The sequence below is a fragment of the Delphinapterus leucas genome, chromosome 10, assembly GCF_059928025.1.
Source record: "Delphinapterus leucas isolate spDelLeu-1000000601 "Yukka" chromosome 10, BTC_Dleu_Yukka2, whole genome shotgun sequence".
NCBI classification, from domain to species: domain Eukaryota; kingdom Metazoa; phylum Chordata; class Mammalia; order Artiodactyla; family Monodontidae; genus Delphinapterus; species Delphinapterus leucas.
This window is the reverse complement of record NC_143138.1, coordinates 80695880-80715591: the sequence shown is the minus strand read 5'-3', so window position 1 is coordinate 80715591 and position 19712 is coordinate 80695880. Positions and strand designations below refer to the sequence as shown.

The 19712-nt window shown below is 39.9% G+C and overlaps 1 protein-coding gene across 18 annotated transcripts in view; it reads left to right on the top strand.

The window, feature by feature from the left end:
• MAGI1 (membrane associated guanylate kinase, WW and PDZ domain containing 1) overlaps positions 1-19712 on the top strand; it is a 613664-nt gene that overhangs the window by 297730 nt on the left and 296222 nt on the right. The window lies entirely within an intron of this gene.

Here is a 19712-nt window from a genome sequence, read left to right as displayed (position 1 = left end):
CTTGGTTTGGGTCCTGTGACTCCCTGCCTTCCACCCCCTCCTAGACCTGTGCAGGCAAAGCTGGATTGTGTGCCCTCTTTTACGCCTAGGGGTGGGGGCCACCCCATGGTAAGTCCGTGCACTGAGCCAGGGAAGGGACATGGGATATGGACCCCAAGTAGAAAATGGAGGTACTTTGGCCCAAAGAAGCAGAAATGTATATCTGGCCGGTGAAAATAACAGGTATCCCATTCCCCTGCCTTCAGGCCTGTGAATATCTCTTTTGCTGTAAATCCAATGAAAAAGATTTCAGTTAATCGAGCTTCTAGTTAGTTAAGCTGCAGCTAATTAAGTTTGTTAGATAACCAGGTGTGATGGAATACATAAATAGAAGAGATGTCACAGTAATAAAATCAACACGTCCCGACAGTTGGCTCTGTGGGGGGAGCAAGTGAAAGGGAGGATTCAAGGATGACTTTAAATATCCCAGATGATGTGAGTAGACTGTGAGCTTCTTCACCTTGGGTACTATGTCTTTTCCATTTTGGTGTCACTATGGCCTGCCACATAGTTAATTGTCAGTGACTTTTTTCACTGTTGTAGAATTAGGAGATTGGGATGATTTTTTTTGTTTTTCCTGAAGGGTCATTAACTGAAATAAGGAGCGTAGATTTAGGAGAGAAGATGCTGAGTGTGAATTTGAAAGTTAAATGCATTTGACTTGCCAGTGGGACAGTTTGGCAGTTGGGAACATGGAACTCAGGTCCATTTGATTGTATCCTGGGAAAATCCAATCTTAGCTGTAACTTTAGTTCATAATAAAACTTTCTCTGGTAAAACTGTAGGCATATTTCCTCATGAGAAGCAGGAGGTGGGGTGCTTTATCAAGGAATAAGGCTATTCAAGAGAAGTGTTTATGGAGTATTTGTTTTCTCTTAAATTCACTGGTGTCTGGGTCTCAGAGAGATTGTGTTTCTAAATGTTTCCACTTGTGAGTGGCAAATTGTGTTCATGCCACATTTTAGTGACATAATATCACATTGCCTCAACGAGGACAATTTGGGGCCCAAAAATCATAGTCGAGGAAAATTCGCATTTGTTTCTGTTGTAGTCAGCTGAAGCTCAACTGTTTTCCCAGCACTGGGGATAATGTAGAAAAATAAAACTACCAACAGAGCTGGCAATGGGTAAATAGTTTCTTACTCAGTAGTTCTCAACTCTGAAACTTCCTGTTTTAATCATAAATGTTTTTAGTATTTCCTTCATTATGTAAAAATGAAATTAGTAGATAATATATTCTTTAATATACCTAATTCTTTTTTTCTCTTTTATTATTTTTTTATTGAAGTATAGTGAATTTACAATGTTGTGTTAGTTTCAGGTATATAGCAAAATTATTCAGTTATACATATGTATCTATTCTTTTTCAGATTTTCTTCCATTATAGGTTATTACAAGATATTGAATATAGTTCCCTGTGCTATACAGTAGGTCCTTGTTGTTTATCTATTTTATATATAGTAGTGTGTATCTGTTAATCCCAGACTCCTAATTCAACTCTAATATAGCTAATTCTTAAAAATCATGTAGTGATCTAACTAGCCATAGAAAATAAAAAGAAAGTAATGGATAACAAATGATGCGTATTGCAGTAGGTAATTGATGCTTCAACACAAGTTTACTAGAGCAGTGCTTCTCTTGAGAATCTTGTTAAAATGCAGATTCTGATTCAGCAGCTCTGGGGTGGGGCCTGAGGTTCTGCATTTTGAACAAACTGCCCAGTGATGCCAGTACCGCTGGTCTTGAGCCCCACTTTGGATGGCAGGGCTTTGGAGGACATAATGAGGTATCAGAGGCTTGCGCTTATACCTGTAATCCCTATGAATGCTTCAGCTCTAAAACCCACTGCTACAGATGCATTGAATGGGCTACCATTGCCTTTGGTGATGCCATTTTTGAAATGATAAACAATCCTTGGTAAAGTTCTCGACAGAGTAGAGTAGCATTTTCCTCTCATTTTACACATTTTTGCATGCACTGTATATTAAAACTGTAAAAAACAAAAAAAAACTGCGTTTACGTGAACCAAAGGAAGGTTCTAGGCTAAGGTGCTTGGCATTTTGTTTCCTGCCCACTAGGGTAGTCCTGAGTCCGGCACAATTCTGTGAGGCGCCCTGCCCACCAAATCCCAGTGTTGTTTCTCAGTTGCTGTGGCAGCTCCCGTTCCCTCTGTATTCAGAAAACACCGCACAGATTTCCAAGATGTCCCCTAGGAGGAGGTACCATCTGTTGAGGACTTCTGAACCCAAAGATCAATAAATGAGAATAGGCCACAGGGACATTCACAGGTGTGATGTCACTACTTATATATAGTTTATTTAGGCAAATTGTCCCATAAACCAGGGCCCATGGAAAATACAGAAAATGCAGTCCTTGCACAGCACATGACAGCTAGGGGCACATTCTTTTTGGAGGTGTTTTCTCTGCTGTTCACTTTGTTACCCTGGTAATTGGGGGGAAGTTGCTATGGCCGTATTTGCCGCTGACAGATTTGTTTTGCAGTGTGTTGTGAGAGGGTGTTAAATGCAGGCCTGTGAAGAATCTGAAGCAAATGGAGATAATTTGGGGCGGGGGGAATAAGGGAGTGTAACTTCCTGGTAACCACAGACTGAATTGTTTTTCTAGCTTCGTTTCACCTCTCGCAGTGGCCCTGTATTTCCAGTGTCAGAGAACCTTGACTTTCTCCCGACACTAGAAAGGAAAGTACAGTTATTCAGGGTGACATAATCCTCTGAAGTTCTACCTTTGCCCCATACAGTTCTGCTGAAAGCCTTATTTCTAAAATAGCAAAGATGGGATTGACTGAACGAAAATAGGAATATGTAGAATAGGTTTTATTAGTTGTATCAGAAGAGATATTTATATTCAAGGGACCACCACTTCTGATTGAATTCAACGTCACTGCCTCAGATAGGCCCTTAGCTTAAAAAATCTTAATCCTCAGGCAAGGTGCCTTCTCTGGCATTGTGCTGGATAAGAAGTACATAAAATTAGGATGATTTTTTTTCTCCATTTCCTATCAAGCATATTTAATGCCATTGGAGTATAAGAACAAGGTATTCATTTTAGACTATTTGAAAAAATAAATTAAAATTTGAGAAAAACTTAAAAAGCAAGTAGCAGTATGCATAATCTCTCCATCCAGAAATGACAACCACTGACAAGTATTTCCTATTAATCTTTTTTTTTTTTAGTGCAGGAATACACAGGGACATGCTTACATCTTAACAAAATTAGTATAGTTCCACTAATTCTGTAAGCTAGTTATTTTTATTTAGTCTTCTGAAGTAAACATGTTAATAATGCTTGATTTTTTAGCACTTATTTTTTATTCATAGGAAACTTTGAGATAATCATAAATTAACATGCAGTTTCACGAGAGCCCTTGGACACTTGGCCCCCTTTCCTCCAATGGTAACATGTTGCAAAACGCTAGTATAGAAACAGAATCACAGACATAGAGAACAGAGCTGCGGTTGCCACGGAGAGGAGAGGTGGGGGAGGGATGGAGTGGGAGGTTTGGCTTAGCAGATGCAAACTATTATATACGGAATGGATAAACAACAAGGTCCTGTTGTATAGCACAGGGAACTATATTCAATATCCTGGGATAAACCACAGTGGAAAAGAATGTAAAAAAGAATGTAGTTACATATACACACACACATAGATATGTATAACTGAATCACTTTGCTGTACAGCACAAATTAACACAATATTGTAAATCAAACTGTACTTCAATTAAGAAAAAAGAAAGAAAGATCAAGTGATTAGAGGGTTGCAAATTTCAGCCCGTGCCACTGACCTTCAGGGAGAAAGGAGTGGCTAGAGATTAGCTCTATGAAAACTCTCGAACTGCAAGATCTGGGGAGCTTCTGGGTTAGTGAACACATCCCAGTGCTGACAGGGTGACACACCTAGAGGGCATGTAAGACACACACACACACACACACACACGCCACACATCTCTTCCATTTGGCTGTTCCTGAGTTGTATCCCTTTATATTAAGCCAGTAGCAGTAAGTAAACAACAAACAAACAAAAAACCTCTCGTATAATATTGCATCCCAGATATTGGCGTTGATATAATCTACCAGTCTTGTTCAGGTTTCTCCTATTGTGCTTGTACTCCTTTCTGTGGCTCTATGTACTTAGTTTTATAAAGTTCGATCACCTGCGTAGGTTTGTGTGTCCATCTCCACAGTCATATAGGAACAGTTTTGACATCACACCTGGTGCTCCTGTTGCCTTTTACAGCCATACCCATCTCCCTCCTGCTTCCACTTCTAACCCCTAATAACCACTCCTCTCACTTCAATTTCTAAAATGTTGTCATTTCAAAATTTTATGTTAATGCAGTAATACATATTAACCTTTTTGGGGTGGACTTTTTTCACCTGGCCTAATTCTGTGGAGTTTCATCCACATTGTTGCGAATATCAGTAGTCTGTCGCTTTTTAATTGCTGAGTAGTATATCATGATACACACACACCGCCCCCCCCACATATATATGTGTCCATCACTGTATATCAGTATATCATTACATATATATGTTTAGATGTATATACATACACACACATATATTCTGTGTATATCACAGTTTGCTTAACCCCTCACCTGTTGAAAGACACTTTGGCTAGATCCAGTTTTCAGCTCTGATAAGTAGAGCTGCTGTGAACACTCATGTACAGGTTTTTTTGTTTGGTTGCTTGTTTTCAATAAAAATTTTCAGTTTTTTCCTAGGATAAATGCACTAGAGTGCAATTGCTGGTTGAATGTTTAGTTTTACAAGAAACCGACAAACCATTTTCCAGAGTGATTGTACCATTTTCCACTCTTACCAGCAGTATATGAGTGTAATTCAGGTTTTTTCCCATCCTCACCAGCATATGGTGTTGTCACTGTTTTCATTTTATCCATTCAGATAGGTGTGAAATGATCTCATTGTAGTTTAAATTTGCATTTCTCGAATGCGTAATAATGTTGAGCATCTTTTCATGCACTTGCCATCTGCAGATCTTCAGCCAGATGTCTGTTCAGGTCTTTTGCTCATTGTTTAATTGGACTTTTTTTTCTTTTAATGTTGAGGTTTGAGAGTTCTTTATATGTTCTAGATACTAGTCCTTGGTCACATATGTGATATGAAATATTCTCTCCCGGTCAGTAGGTTGTCTTTTTCTTTTTCTTCACATGGGCTTTCATAGAGCAAAAGTCTTTAATTTTGATAAGGTTCAGATGATCAGTTTTTCCTTTTATGGATCATGCCTTTGGTAATAATACTAGCTCTAGATCCTAAGGATTTTTCTTTTGTTTTCCCTAGAAGCGTAAAAGTTTTACATTTAAGTCCATGATCCATCCTGAGTAAATTTTTGTGTGAAGTGTGAAGTTTAGGTCAATATTCATTTTTTTTGCCCATGGATATCCACTAGTTCTAGCACCGTTTGTTGAAAAGATTAATCCTTCCTCTACTGAATGCTTTTTTGCACCTTTGTCAATCAGTTAGGCGTTTTTGTGTAGGTCTGTTTCTGGGTTCTAGATTATGTTCCATTGATTTATGTGTCTCTCCCTCTGTCTTGATTATTGTAGTTCTGTAACCAACCTTAATATTGGGTAGAGTGATTCCTTCCACTTTATTCTTTGTCAGGATTATGGTAGCTTTCCTAGGGATGGACTGCTTGTTGCGAATGGGTCCTCATTTCTGGTTTTGCATGCCTGTTCATGATGTTCATTTGCACCCCCGGTCTCATTTTTCAGTTTTCTCTCCAGCGATTATTTTGTTTTATAAAGGGAGCATTTCCCTTTCCGTGGGAATCGTGTCTTTCTTTCTCCTCACTTTTCACAGTTAAAATTGTGGATGTGAATGATTTTATTTATGTCCACCTAAACCCACCAAACTCTTCAACACCTTGCCATGGACTTATTCTGCCTTTTTTTTTTTTTTTTTTAACATCATCTGCTCTCTTTGGTGTCTAATTTTTAACTTCTTTTGATTTTGTTCAGGTTTATCTACATGATTGGGAATGGGGATGAAGAGTGGAAATTACCTGCTGACCATCTAACAGTGTTCTGTTCAAAAGCAAGAGGACTTTGCACTGGAATATCAGTGTGAACTTGAGCATAAATATAAGTGCACAGTGTCTACCAGTGTTTATTTAAACAGAAAGTTTTTTGGAGTTATCTTTTTTGGAAAATGTTTCCAAACAATGTGACAGCAAAATGATAGTGTAAATTGTAATGTCTGTCCCAGTTAGATTCATAAACATAGGAAGAATCTTTTTCTGAAAAATGTTTGGGTTGTTCATTCAGAGTGAAAATGATGTCACTCACATTCAAAAATAATGGCAGGATGAAATAATGATTTTTATCTTTGAGAGTCATATAGGTCCTTTGTTACTTTGCAGGGAGTCTGGGGGAATAGCTTGTTTGGGGCCGATGTTTTTAGATTATGGTCTGTGTGTAAGACCCAGATCTTTGGAAGAGAGAAGGAATACATGCAGGGAGAGATGATTTAGAATTATTCTTAGTTCATAAGTAATGGAATGGATGCTCTCAAGTGTCTATGATCATGCTTTAGCCACTAAGCCAAGGAGTACGTAAGCTCTCTTCTCAAAGCTCCTAAGATAACTTGTGCACGGAAGATGAATCCGAGTGCAAGCACCTGGTTGCTTTGTCCCCAAGCCCCCCTGTAGATCTTGATTAAGCATGTCTGGACATATGGACTTGTGGGGAACACCTTTCCTGAGCCTTGTCAGTGAGCCAGAGTGGCTTAAAAACTAACATAGGCCAAAATCAATCCTTCATCCTTTATCCTTTCCAAAGCTCAAACTTGAATATCTAGTCTTCCTACTCCTTTATGAGAAAAACTCATACCATACTTTCCTGGTTTGCCTGTGACAATTCTAGTACTATATATTCCTGGTCGTCCCAGTATAATTATTAAAAGTACTCCCTTTCACTCTCGAGAGTGTCCCTGTTTGGATGGTAAATTACATGGTTCCTGTAGTCTTAGCTTGCTTAAATCAGAGACAAATGAAAAGGAAGGTATTAATGACAGCACAAGACTGTGCCTTGATGCATGGTGGAGGCTACTCGAGGCTGCTGTCCGCTGATGTGCCTTGGCCGAGGTGAGTTTGGGACAGTGCATGGGAGTTCAAGGGAGATACTTGCAGACCTGTTCTACCTTTTTCCATAAAAGAATAGAAAGCGTACAAAGGAAGAAGTATGAAATATAAGAGCTTTTCCTATAGGATGCCTTTCCACCTTTCTTACCCATATTTTGAAGGGAGAAATCTTGAGGTCAAGGGAGAACTAGGCTTTGTCTACCTTCATCTCGCTTCATCAGGAGAAGAAAGAATGACAGAAAATCAGCGTTGTCTGGGCATGCCCTGTCCTACAGCCGCTTTAACCCTGCTGCTGCCCAACAGCCTTGTGGAAACTAGGGAGATGGGAAAGATTCTGCAACCCCATGCACTCAAGCTTCTGATGGGCAGAATGCAACTCCACCCAGTCTTGGAGACCACTAAAGTGTCCTTTACCCTTTCCAACTATTGCAGTCCTCTTCTTTCTGGAGGGTAGAGTGAAGGTGGAGATATGAGGGTTTTTCTTAAAGCCATACCTATCTCCCACTCTTTTTTTTTTATCCCCACTCTTGATGAATAGCCCTGGGGTCTGGTCATTCTTCTGCCTCTAAGGAATGGGTGACATGATGATACTTTTCCACGAGATTAGGGGTAACATCAATGCCTCTACTCTTTTTAGGTATAGCATTTTTAGCGGTATGTTTGAAACACCGAAGTACTGATACTAGCAATTGATATATCTCAAAAAGTTTCATTTTAGCATGGAAATAAAATTGAGATCTTAAAAATTTCATTAGGAAGTGTTTGTTACTGTTGGTTCCAGCATAAATAAGGATTGTGTGCAATATTTGACATTTGAGTTATAAAATTCACATATTTCTCATTGAACTCAAGAAGGCTTAGGAGAATGCGGAGCTGAGAGGACTACCTTTTTTTGTGAACATGCCCCCACATCATTCCACTTTATGCAAAAAGTAGAAAACAATTTATAAACCTGAACACTTGATTGTTAAGTTTCTTGTGACATTCTTTCTACCCTTGTGGGAAGATAGTGGGGTTTGGGGACTGCTGACCAAGAGTGGGAACATTACCCAGCTGTGGGCCTTGAGTCATCTATACAGGTAACATGCAGGACCCTCTGAAGGGAGTGCCTTCTGTATGGTCCTGTGGTTTGGATTTGTTCTCCCTTCTTTTTTTTTTTTTTTTTTTTTTTTTTTTCCGGTACACGGACCTCTCACTGTTGTGGCCTCTCCCGCTGCGGAGCACAGGCTCCGGACGCGCAGGCTCAGCGGCCATGGTTCATGGGCCCAGCCGCTCCGCGGCATGTGGTGTCCTCCCAGACTGGAGCGCGAACCCGTGTCCCCTGCATCGGCAGGCAGACTCTCAACCACTGCGCCACCAGGGAAGCCCCTGTTCTCCCTTCTTTTTGATGGGTGTTCTGATTAGTCCAGGGGATACTTATGGCTGTGGGAATCCTGTTAAGGAAATGGTAAGACTTACCCAAGAATCCCCAGGGAAACGTCAGTAACAGTTCTTATCACCATGGGTACCTGTACAAGCATGGTCCTAAGATGAAGTAATCACTGGCTCACTCTGTGTAATTCATGTATCAAACACAATGCAAATGCAGAATATTTGAGATAGTTGAAAATTTAGCACATTCATGTTTTTGAACTAAAGGATGTAGGCAGGTAAATGGAAAACCTTCCCTGCAGAAATGACACACTCTAGGGGAAAATTGCTTTGTTAGTCCAAAGATATGCTTAGCTAATGAGAAATTAAACAACATAATTGAGGAGGAGAAGCTGAGCAGGTAGAACATGGATATAAAAAAGAGTTCTGTCACCATTGAGGCCATTATTTATGTTGGAAGGTTGGATGGCTCTTAATTATTCATTTAGGTATCCATGAGGATAGAGAACAACTATCTTCAAAGAAAAAAGGATACGTTGAAATGAGTAAGAGATTCTCAAGTTTCAGAGAATGAGTGTATGTGGAATTTTGCAGATGTTCAGAACCCTGTTGAGTTTTGGAGTAGGAGAGAGATGTTCTACCAATGGACAGTTTTCTTGTTTGAAGAGCATTAGCACACAGGCTGACAAAATGTGAAAAGCACAGTGCTGATGAGCAAGGGGAAAAAAAGATGGCTCTGAGGTTTCTGTGTTGAGGAGGGCAAGCTGTGCGTTAATGTCCCTGCAATCAAATCCGACTACACTTTGCTGAATCTTCGTAAAGTCCAAAAACACAAGTAGACAAGAAGAAGTGTCGATTATCCATTCCCTCCACTTAGGACCAGAAAGTCTTCTGTACATCTACCTTAATCCCATTATGTTGTTACTTGAACTCAAGTAACGCTCACTTTTATTTTGTTAGCAAGGAAGTTTGATTTAATTTTTGGTCTGCAAGTTGGATACTTAAAAAAAACGCAAAAATACTACCACTTAGTAGCTTTTTTTTGGTGGAGGGGGGAAGGAAACACAGCCTACCAATGATTAGTAGTGTTGAATTTTTGTCCTTACGTGCGGCCCATGCCCTGATGTCTGTTCTTGAGCTCATTTCCTTGTGGACTTGGATTAGGCAGAGATGGGTCACTTGGTATATGAAGAGTTTTACCTTTTGACATGGACACAAAAGAGTAAGATTAAATGGGGGAAGTTGCCACAGAGTTTCATGCCAACTGCAGAAAGCTGTAAGGTGTAGAAAGTACGGAGGCGACACAAAGTGGTGATTCCGTTTCCTAAAGGATAAGTCTGGGTCCAAGTTTGGCTTCTTAAACTGCCTTCCTGTTTCCACGTACTGACATGTTTTCTTCTCCACTACCTTAAGCACTCTTTTTGAATCCAACGTTTTTCTTCCCTGTTTGTGTCGGTTACTGGAACATACCCTGTTGCTGCTGATCAGACTACCACGCCTTGCTAGTCTGTCATCAAGCCAGGTCAAGTCTTCTTTGATGTGTCTGGGTCACTACCCTTCACCCAGCTGTCACCACTGGACGGCTTATGACCGTGGAAGCCTCTTTCTTATACTTCTGCCTCCACCTCGATGTATGACCTGGCCAGACCTTCAGTCTGGCTCTCCTTTCGAAAGCTTATCTGACCTCGTTGGCAAATAGTAAATATCAAAACAAAACTGAACAAAAAACTTAAGGAGGAAGACAAAATAAAATAGTACAATTTTAACAAGTCCTAAAAAGTTCCCCCCTTACCCTATTTAGCCTAGTCTCAACTCTAAAGATCTTATTTATGCTATAATAATAATCATCATATTAATGATGATGATGGAGTGCATTCTCCTAGTTAATCTTAAACTGTCCTGAATCATCTCTTTCTCCACCATGAAGTTTTAAATTTGTAAAGGGCCCTCCACATCTCATAATAAAATACCAAATGCATGGGAGACACAGAATTAATATTTGTTGAATTAAATTAAATACATCTGGTGAAAGCCCTTTGAAGAGCTCATTAGTAATGAAGTCTGGTAAGTTTCTGTGTGAGCAGCAAACTGGGATATGTCATTCTGTGTTGTCAAACACAATGTTGTCCCTCCAGAAAAACACTGTTGGTTTCGTGTGATTCATTGACAAATTCAAAGGATGGTGTGACCATCTGTTTTCTGTAGTTCCTGAGGAAAGAACAAAAGGATTGGGCTCTGAGCTGAGAATGAGGAGAAGGGGGTAGGTTAAAGGAAGGATTTTTTCTCACCGTTCAGGTTATGTAACCATTGACTGGATTATCCAGGAACTCTGCCATCTTCTTCCCTAGAGTCTTCATAAAAAGGAGTGTCTTCTTTGATGGAGATGATGGACATAGTTTTTCCAGATGACTTCTTTGGGCTGGTTCCAATTCTGTGGTTTTTAATTCAAGTTTTTTCCCCCTTATTCTCCAGATTTATATATTTTTTTAATTATAAGAGAAATACGTTTGTTTAAAAAAATCTGAGATTTCAGAAACTTATAAAGTAAAAAAATGAAAGCCTCTGCTCCACTTTCTTTCCCAAGAGCTAAGCACTATTAATGGTTTAATGTCTTTTCCTGCTTTTTATTTTAAATATAAAAACTTACATATGTACATGTCATGACTTTCATAAAAATGCGATTATAGTTTCCATTCCCCTTTAGTTTGCATCTTTCCTCTCATTATTGTGTGTGTATGTTTTCTTCTTTTTAATGATTATGCACAATTTCTTTGCATAGATATACCATAATTTTGTAACTGCTCTCAAATAGGTGTATACTGGGGTTGTTTCCAAAATTTACTATTGGATGTAATGCTGCAAATATCCTTGTGCTTTACTAAAGGTGTGTCCAGAATATGTGCTCAATTTTATCAAGGGCTTTTTTTACATTATATGCTCAGGTAACCATATGGTTTTTCTCCTCTAAATTATTGATATATATAGAGGGTATTATGTTGAAAGTCATCAAAAAGGGTGAAGATTGTACAGAAGGTCCCTGACTTATCATGGTTCAGCTTATGATTTTTTGGCAAAAGTGAAATGTATTCAGTAGAAACTATACTTTGAATTTTGACCTTTTCCTGGGCTAGTGACATACAGTGTGATCCTCTCTTCTGATGCTGGGCAGTGGCAGCAACTGCAGCTCCCGGTCAGCCATGCGATCAGGAAGGTAGACAACCAGTACGGTTATAACCATTCTGCACCCTGACAACCATTCTGTTTTCACTTTCAGTATAGTAGACAACAAGTTACATGGGATATCAACACTGCATTATAAAACAGGCTTTGTGCTAGGTGATTTTGCCCAACCACAAGCTAAAGTAAGTGTTCTGAGCACGTTTAAGGTATGCAAGGCTAAGCTATGATGTTTGGTAGGTTAGGTGTATTGAGTTCATTTAGACTTAATGATATTTTACACTTCAAATGGATTAGTCAGGACATAACCCCACTGCAAGTCAAGGAAGTTTTATACTGCCATATTTACTTTTGAAAACCCATCAGATCATCCCTCCTTCTGCTCTAGTATTTCTTAGTGAGAACAGCTCAGCTGAATTTCCCTCCAGTATTGGAATAGATCATTGTTCTTTTCTTTTTTTTTAACTTTAGATCATTGTTTCTTTGAATGAATCTCATGAACTGGTTGGCTTGTGTTAAAGAACCATCTTTTATCAAAAACAGTTGTTCTTGGTTTTGTTATTATTGTTTTGAGCTCAGTTACACAGTTGAAATTTCTAAGTCAGATGTGCGTATGAGGCTCTACCACTGTAATAATGAACTACTGCAAAGATCTTTCTATTGTACTTCCCTTGAATTTTTGGCTCTAGCCCTACTTGGCTCACGGTGGGTTTGCTTTTGTTTTTAATATACTGTTGAATTCACTGTGCTCCACTTTTGTATGACTTTCTATGAGTTTATCTCTTTCTGTTTTTCACAAGTTCCCTAATAGGTAACCTTTGTACATGTGCTATAATGTACTGTTAATAAACTTTTTCAAGTAGTTTAAAAACCTTTTAAAAAATATCCTGTGTTTAAGTAGCCATTTATGCTTTGGCAGAAATTACTTTGAGACTGATGACTGCAGCTTTCCAAACTGATTTATTCAAAGCAAGCATCTTCCAGTATCCTTGAAGTTTGGAGACCATGGGGGTTCCATTTTTAAGGCCGATGCGTTGCTGTTTTAAATTATACTGAAAACTCTAAACATATGGAGCTTTTCATCTACCCGTCCATCACACATGTTAATGAATGTCGTAATCTTATTTTTATTTGGCCACATGAATCTCAGTGCCCACATGATGTGATTGAGACTGATGGTATGGTTGAAGGTTAGTTAGGAAGATCAGAGAGCATCAGGTCAGAATGCTTCTCCCCCTCTAATTTCTGAGTCTTTTATCTGGTGAGACACAGCAGAGCTGGCTGCTTGCATCCGTGGGTAGTACAGCCTTAGAATATCAGTGGCACTCTCCCTCCTCTCTATTAGGAACGCAGCGCAAAAGCAAATTGGGAATGCACTTCACAGCGTCTGCAGGAAGTTTGCAGTTTATTTATTAGCACTAAATGCATCTGTTGCGCTGCGGTGATGAGATGAATCCTCAGTTTTAATATTTGATTTGCAACTGATTAATCACTTGAAGCCTTCGCTGTCGTACAAATGTAGACTACTGGTGTGACTGGGAAGTGTACCGGATTTAGAATTAGACAGCAGGTTGTGTGGTGGGCAGCCCTCAAACCACAGACCACCTGGAGCTGGGCTGTAGGGGGAATAGTACCAAGGTGAAGGGGCACACTGCAGTTGTTTTGTTTGTTTGTTTGTTTGTTTTTTTGGTGGTGACTCTAGGGAAAAGGTAGTGTTGAAAATTGTCTCAGAACATGAAATCTGGGAAATAGCTGCTGTAAAAATGAGGGAAAGCTAAATTGTGTCAGTAAAAAAGAGAGAAAAAAGGGGTTATTCTTATGATCACTGCCTCTGACACTTTGGCCTTTTCCTTGAAAATATACTTCCCATATGTGGAGTTTCACAGGCACCTCATGGGATTGGGGCTGTCTGTGATCATAGGGACGAAATAAAACGCCTGGTTTTTGTTCTTGAAAATACGTTTGAGGGCTTCCATTCTTCAGTGTTTGCAAGAATCTGAGCTGAAGACCTCACGCTGATCGGGCTGTGATTGGCTTCTCTGTGCTGGTGCATTATATTGTTGGGCTTGTCAGAATGTGAAAAATCCACAGGCCACCAAGTGGGGAAATCTAAGCTACTTAACATCATTTTTCTTTAGGCGTATATATATATTTTTTTGAACACTTTTTTTTTTTTTAAGAACAGTGTTAGGTTCACAGCAAAACTGAGAGGAAGATACAAAATTCCTATAATATACCTTTTGCTTTTACACATGTATAGCCTCCCCCATTACCACCATCGCCCAGCAGAGTGGGAGATGAACTTATAATTGATGAACTTACATTGACAAGTCATAATTACGCACAGTCCATAATTTACATTAGGGTTCACCCTTGTTGTTATACATTCTATGGATTTGAACTAATGTATAGTGGCATGTATCCACCCATCACTGCAGTATCATATAGTATATTCACTGCCCTAAAAATCCTCTGTGTCCTGCCTGTTCATCTGTCCCACTTCCTTAACCCCTGGCAACCACTGATCTTTTACTGTGTCCCTAGTTTTGCCTTTTCCAGAATGTCATAGAGTTGGAATCATATAGTATATAGCTTTTCAGATTGGCTTCTTTCCTAGTAATACACATTTAAGCTTCCTCCCTGTCTTTTCATGGCTGGATAGCTTATTTCTTTTTAGTGATGAATAATATTCCATTGTCTGATTGTGTCACAGTTTATCCATTTTCTTACTAGACGACATCTCAGTTGCATCCATGATTTGGCAGTTATGAATAAAGCTGCCATAAACATCTGTGTGCAGGATTTTGTGGGAGCCTAATGTTTTAATTCCTTTGGATAAATACGAAGGAGCACAGTTGCTGGATCATATGCTAAGGGTATGTTTGGTTGAGTAAGAAACCGCCAAACTGTCTTCCACAGTGATGGTACCATTTTTAAATTCCTGTCAGTAATGAATGAGAGTTCCTGTTGCTTCACATCCTTGCCAGCATTGGGTGTTGTCAGTGTTCCAGATTCTGACTATACTAATAGGTGTATAGTGGTCTTGCGTTGTTTTAATGTGCACTTCCCTGATGACATAAGATGTGGAGCATCTTCCCATGTGCTTATTTGCCATCTGTATATATTTTTTGGTGAGGTGTCTCTTAAGACCTTTGGCTCATTTTTAATTGGGTTATTTTCTTATTGTTGAGCTTTAAGAGTTCTTTGTACATTTTGGATCTTCCCTTACGTCTTTAGCATCTTTTGTCTCAGCCTTGAATTCCAAGTCTAGCCTTACTGACTTCGTGTGTATATAAATATGAGGTGACCCTACATATAAGGCATTTCCCCATTTTGCTAATGAGAAGAATGTAGGGGGCTTTTATTTTGCCAACTTGAATACAAACACTTTTATTAATACAGATGAAATGGGAAATGTCTATAGTATTTATTGACTTAGTTATATACTCTATAAAATAACAGTATTATTACATTTTTCTGTGCCCACATTTTATAAAAGTGTGTACCTATGTCTCACCAATAGAGGGAGAGGAGTGAGGCTTATGTCTGGGGATGTGATTGTCATTGCTGCCGAGGTGCAAGTACCCTTAGAGATCCTGTCCAAGACCCTTAGGTTACAGGTAAGGAAACAGGCTCAGTGCAGGCACACAGCAGGCTGTGGTAGAGCTGAGCTTGAATTCATGCTGCTTTTTCTCAAACTGGGGCAAAAGTGTTTCTGGGGGTTGTAAGTATCCAGGGTTACATGAAACCACGGGCTAAATACGGTACACCCACATGAATCATCAATTTAACCTGAATATGTGGTGATAAAATATAAGAAGTTGAACTGTAAATAATCTTGAGTGTTTTTATATAGAACTGAGAGTCAGCTACTCTGGTGTTGAGCATAAAATTCATATGAAATTTTAAGATAAAATATGAGACATCAGGAAATTTGAGGCAGCTTTACCTCCAGGCCACTACAGGGAATTCATTCAGTGTCCAAATACATAAGGGGTACAGATATTAGGAGAAATGGTTAAGGGCTTCTGTATTACATCATTAAGGATATTATGAAGATGCTCCTCCACACGTGAAATTTCAGTTAAGAAACATTGACCCAATGTGAACAAAGAAACTGCGAGGCGGAGTAAAAGTGCAACTCTACCAACCACCAACAGATGGTGGTAGTGGTCGTTTAGTTGATGCCCCTTTGGGCTTGGGCACAAGTGTTTTTTAGCACTCACCTCTTTCGAACCTAGTTAACACATCAATAGAGAAGCTGGGCTAGAAGAAAGCAATTTTTCATACTTGTTTATGGCCTGGTTGCATGCCACTGAAGATCAGTTGGTTCCCTTCTTCTGTAATTCTGCGCTTGCCAAGAAAGTTGGAATAGTTTCTTTCACACTTTAATATTGAATAAGACCTGCCTTGATAGTGTCCTTGGTAGTACATATTTAAAGGAACGGATTTGCAATTACAGCTACAAGTCTGTTTCCTGTGAGATCAGTTTCTCGTAAATTGATTTAGCGGTATCTGATCATCTCTTAATTAACTGATAACATGCAACTAATTTCTGGGCAGAAGACCGTATCATGGTGTTATTATAATCCAGGAACTCTCCCCTTTCCTCTGGACCTCCTGCAGATTCCCTTCTATTCAACATTCTTGCAGGGTTTCTTTTTTCCCCTCTTACTTGAAGAATGGCAGAATGGTTATTCCTTTTTACTTTAACAGCTCCAGACACTTTCAAATGTAACCATTTTCATTCCATTTCTGCACGTGGGCATATAAAGTAAAAGTGACAGTAAACTGATGTAACATGCCGATTTTACACAAATTGGTATAAGCAAAGAAACATGGCTTCTTTTAAAGCTCTTTGTAAAATCTCCCAGCAGTATTCTACTTGTGCACCTAACTAGTATATACAGATAGAGCAATGACAGCTTGATTCTCTAAAGTACTTTTTTGTCATGGAATGAATTTTGTCAGGTTGGGGATAGGATCTGGGATTTTCAAACTAATGCCTTCGAGTCTATAATGTAGATAATGTCCACTTTTTTCTTTTGCATTCTATTACGTAAATGACATGAACATATTTCGTGAATCCAAAAGCGACATTTCCTGGTGTCTCTTCAAGTCAAAGATTTCTGGTGAATACAGTTTATTGTAATACTAGTTTGGGGGATTGTTTTTCTCAGGGATGCAGCAGATACTTTGCATAACGGATGGCTGCATTTCTAATTTGGGATTAAACTTTCATCTCCCTCAGATGTGAAGTGGAAACTAGCCTTTTTCCAGCAGTGATTTCACCCCGGCTTTGTGTCTACAGTGCATAGATCGTATTTTTTTTTTTTTTTTTTTTGGCTGTGTTGGGTCTTCGCTGCTGCACGCAGGCTTTCTCTAGTTGCGACGAGCAGGGTCTACTCTTCGTTGCGGTGCATGGGCTTCTCATTGCGGTGGCTTCTCACTGCGGAGCACGGGCTCTAGGCGCGTAGGCTTCGGTAGTTGGGGCACATGGGCTCAGTAGTTGTGGCTCACGGGCTCTAGAGCACAGGCTCAGTAGTTGTAGCACATGGGCTTAGTTGCTCTGCGGCATGTCCGATCCTCCCGGACCAGGACCCGAACCCATGTCCCCTGCATTGGCAGGCGGATTCTCAACCACTGCGCCACCAGGGAAGCCCCGAATAGATTGTATTTCTGTCAAGGAATCTATCTTTGGCCAGATTGCTCATAGTTCTATGAAGATTGGAGTTGTACAAACTTTTCTCCTTTGGGAATTTGATCCACTGTGTACAGTGTGGGATGGAAATCTGGGAAGGAGTAAAGCGATGGGTATCATGTGGTTTTACAGAATGGATTGTTAGCTATGGAGAGGTCTTCCATACAGTCTAGCTGTGTCTCCTCAATTCACAGAAAAGGGATTTGAGGCTCTGAAAAGGCAAGTAATTTCCCAACGTGACACAACTAATGGGGGGGCAGATGTCTCCTGTTAAGTTTTTCATGAACCATTATGCCAGACCCCTAGAAATTAGAGATTATGGTAAGGCTTGGTGTCTGCAATTTTATTCTTATTTTTAAAAGTATCTCACAGGTATTTCTAATTTATAGCCAGGTTAAGGAATTCTATTCTGTTTCTCCTGATTTACAGCCGTGCTTCTCAACCAGGGACGATTTTGACTCACAGGGGTCATACAGCAAACTCATTTGGGTGAGACTGGTTCTTACCAGGACACTTTTAATTGTCACAAATGGGAATGGATCTTGGTATCTAGTCGGTAGAGACCAGAGATGCTGCTAAACACCTATAACGCACAGCAGTGCACAGCAAGGAATTACTCAGCCCGAAGTGCCATTAGTTCCAAAACTGAGAAGCACCTAACTCACTGGGATTTATAGCACAGGGTCTAGAGTCTGCCAATCTCCAGATTGAATTTTAGTTCTTACCAGCTCTGTGGCCCTAGGCAAGTTACTTAATCCCTTGAAGCTCATTTTTCTCACCTGTAAAGTGGGGATATTAACAGGATACTTCACAGGATAATGTAAAACGCTAAGAAGAATTCATGCCTGATAGTAAATTCTTAGTAAACATTCGGTGTTATGATTAACAGTTATCATTACAGTGCATGACTTTTAGTTTTGATACAACGTCATAAGACATAGCTAAAAACTGTGAGGGAATACCCTCGAAAGGTGGAAAGTTACAAAAAGCACTTTGGCACATTCTGGAGGCTTAATACATTCTTGTTGATTTTTATTAACTTGAAAAGTATGAGTGAGTGAGTGTGTGTGTGTGTGTGTGTGTGTGTGTGTGTGTGTGTGTGTATGTATGTTTGTGTACCATGGCTGTTCTTCTGTACATATCTAGTAGGAATGATGAGTCGCAAATATGCACAGCCTCAGGCTGTATTGATCCATATCAACGGTGGAGGGAGCTCAGATTCCTTGGGGAAGGAGTGAGAACAGATAAGCTCCAGCGGTGCTCAAAATGATCCCAGGGAAGACAGTGCTCACTGACTACTTGGGGCCAGATTCCTGCTTACACTTCCTTTAATCCTGTAAGAAGAGAATAAGGAGTGACTGGGTAGGGGAGGTAAGGTGAGTTTGGGTTTTACTTGTGGCATTTTCTTTGCAAGCAGTTTTAGCTAGGTTGTAAACTCCTTATGGTCAAAGACCTTTGTTATACCTCTTCTGTAGCCCATAGTGACTAGGCCTGTGCCAGACATGTGGGTGGTCCATAAGCATTTGTTTTGGGGTTGAAGAATTGAGGGCAGCCTCAGAATTTCCATGTAACCTGTGTAAAAGACAGGAATACAGATGAACTAGTCTCTGCTTGAGTCACATTTAAAAAAAAATCTTAGTACTGATAATAATAATGATGGCAAACACTTATGTGTGTATATATGCATGTACATGTATGCAGTTACATGTATACACACATGTGTGTGCATGTATATAAACGTGATGTGCTGGTAAATGTTTAACATTGACTCTAGCTTTGGCAGAGGATGACTGATGTCACTGAATAGGGAGTTGGGAGAAGATTTGGCTCTCGTGAGCCAGTACACATCAGCTCCAGTACACAGCTGTTTTTTTTTGTTTTAATTAATTGATTATTTATTTATTTTTGGCTGTATTGGGTCTTCGTTGCAGCGCGTGGGCTTTCTCTAGTTGCAGCTAGTGGGGGGCTACTCTTCGTTGCGGTGTGCGAGCTTCTCCTTGTAATGGCTTCTCTTGTTGCGGAGCACAGGTTCTAGGCGCGCAGGCTTCAGTAGTTGTGGCTTGCAGGCTCTAGAGCGCAGGCTCAGTAGTTGTGGCGCACGGGCTTAGTTGCTCTGCAGCATGTGAGATCTTCCCAGGCCAGGGCTCGAACCCATGTCCCCTGCATTGGCAGGCAGATTCTTAACCACTGCACCACCAGGGAAGTCCCTAGTACACAGCTGTTTAACGGCCCTGGTGTGTGCCAGGTACTAAGCTAAGTGTTATAAGTGTATTAGCTCATTTCAACCTTATGTCAGCCCTTT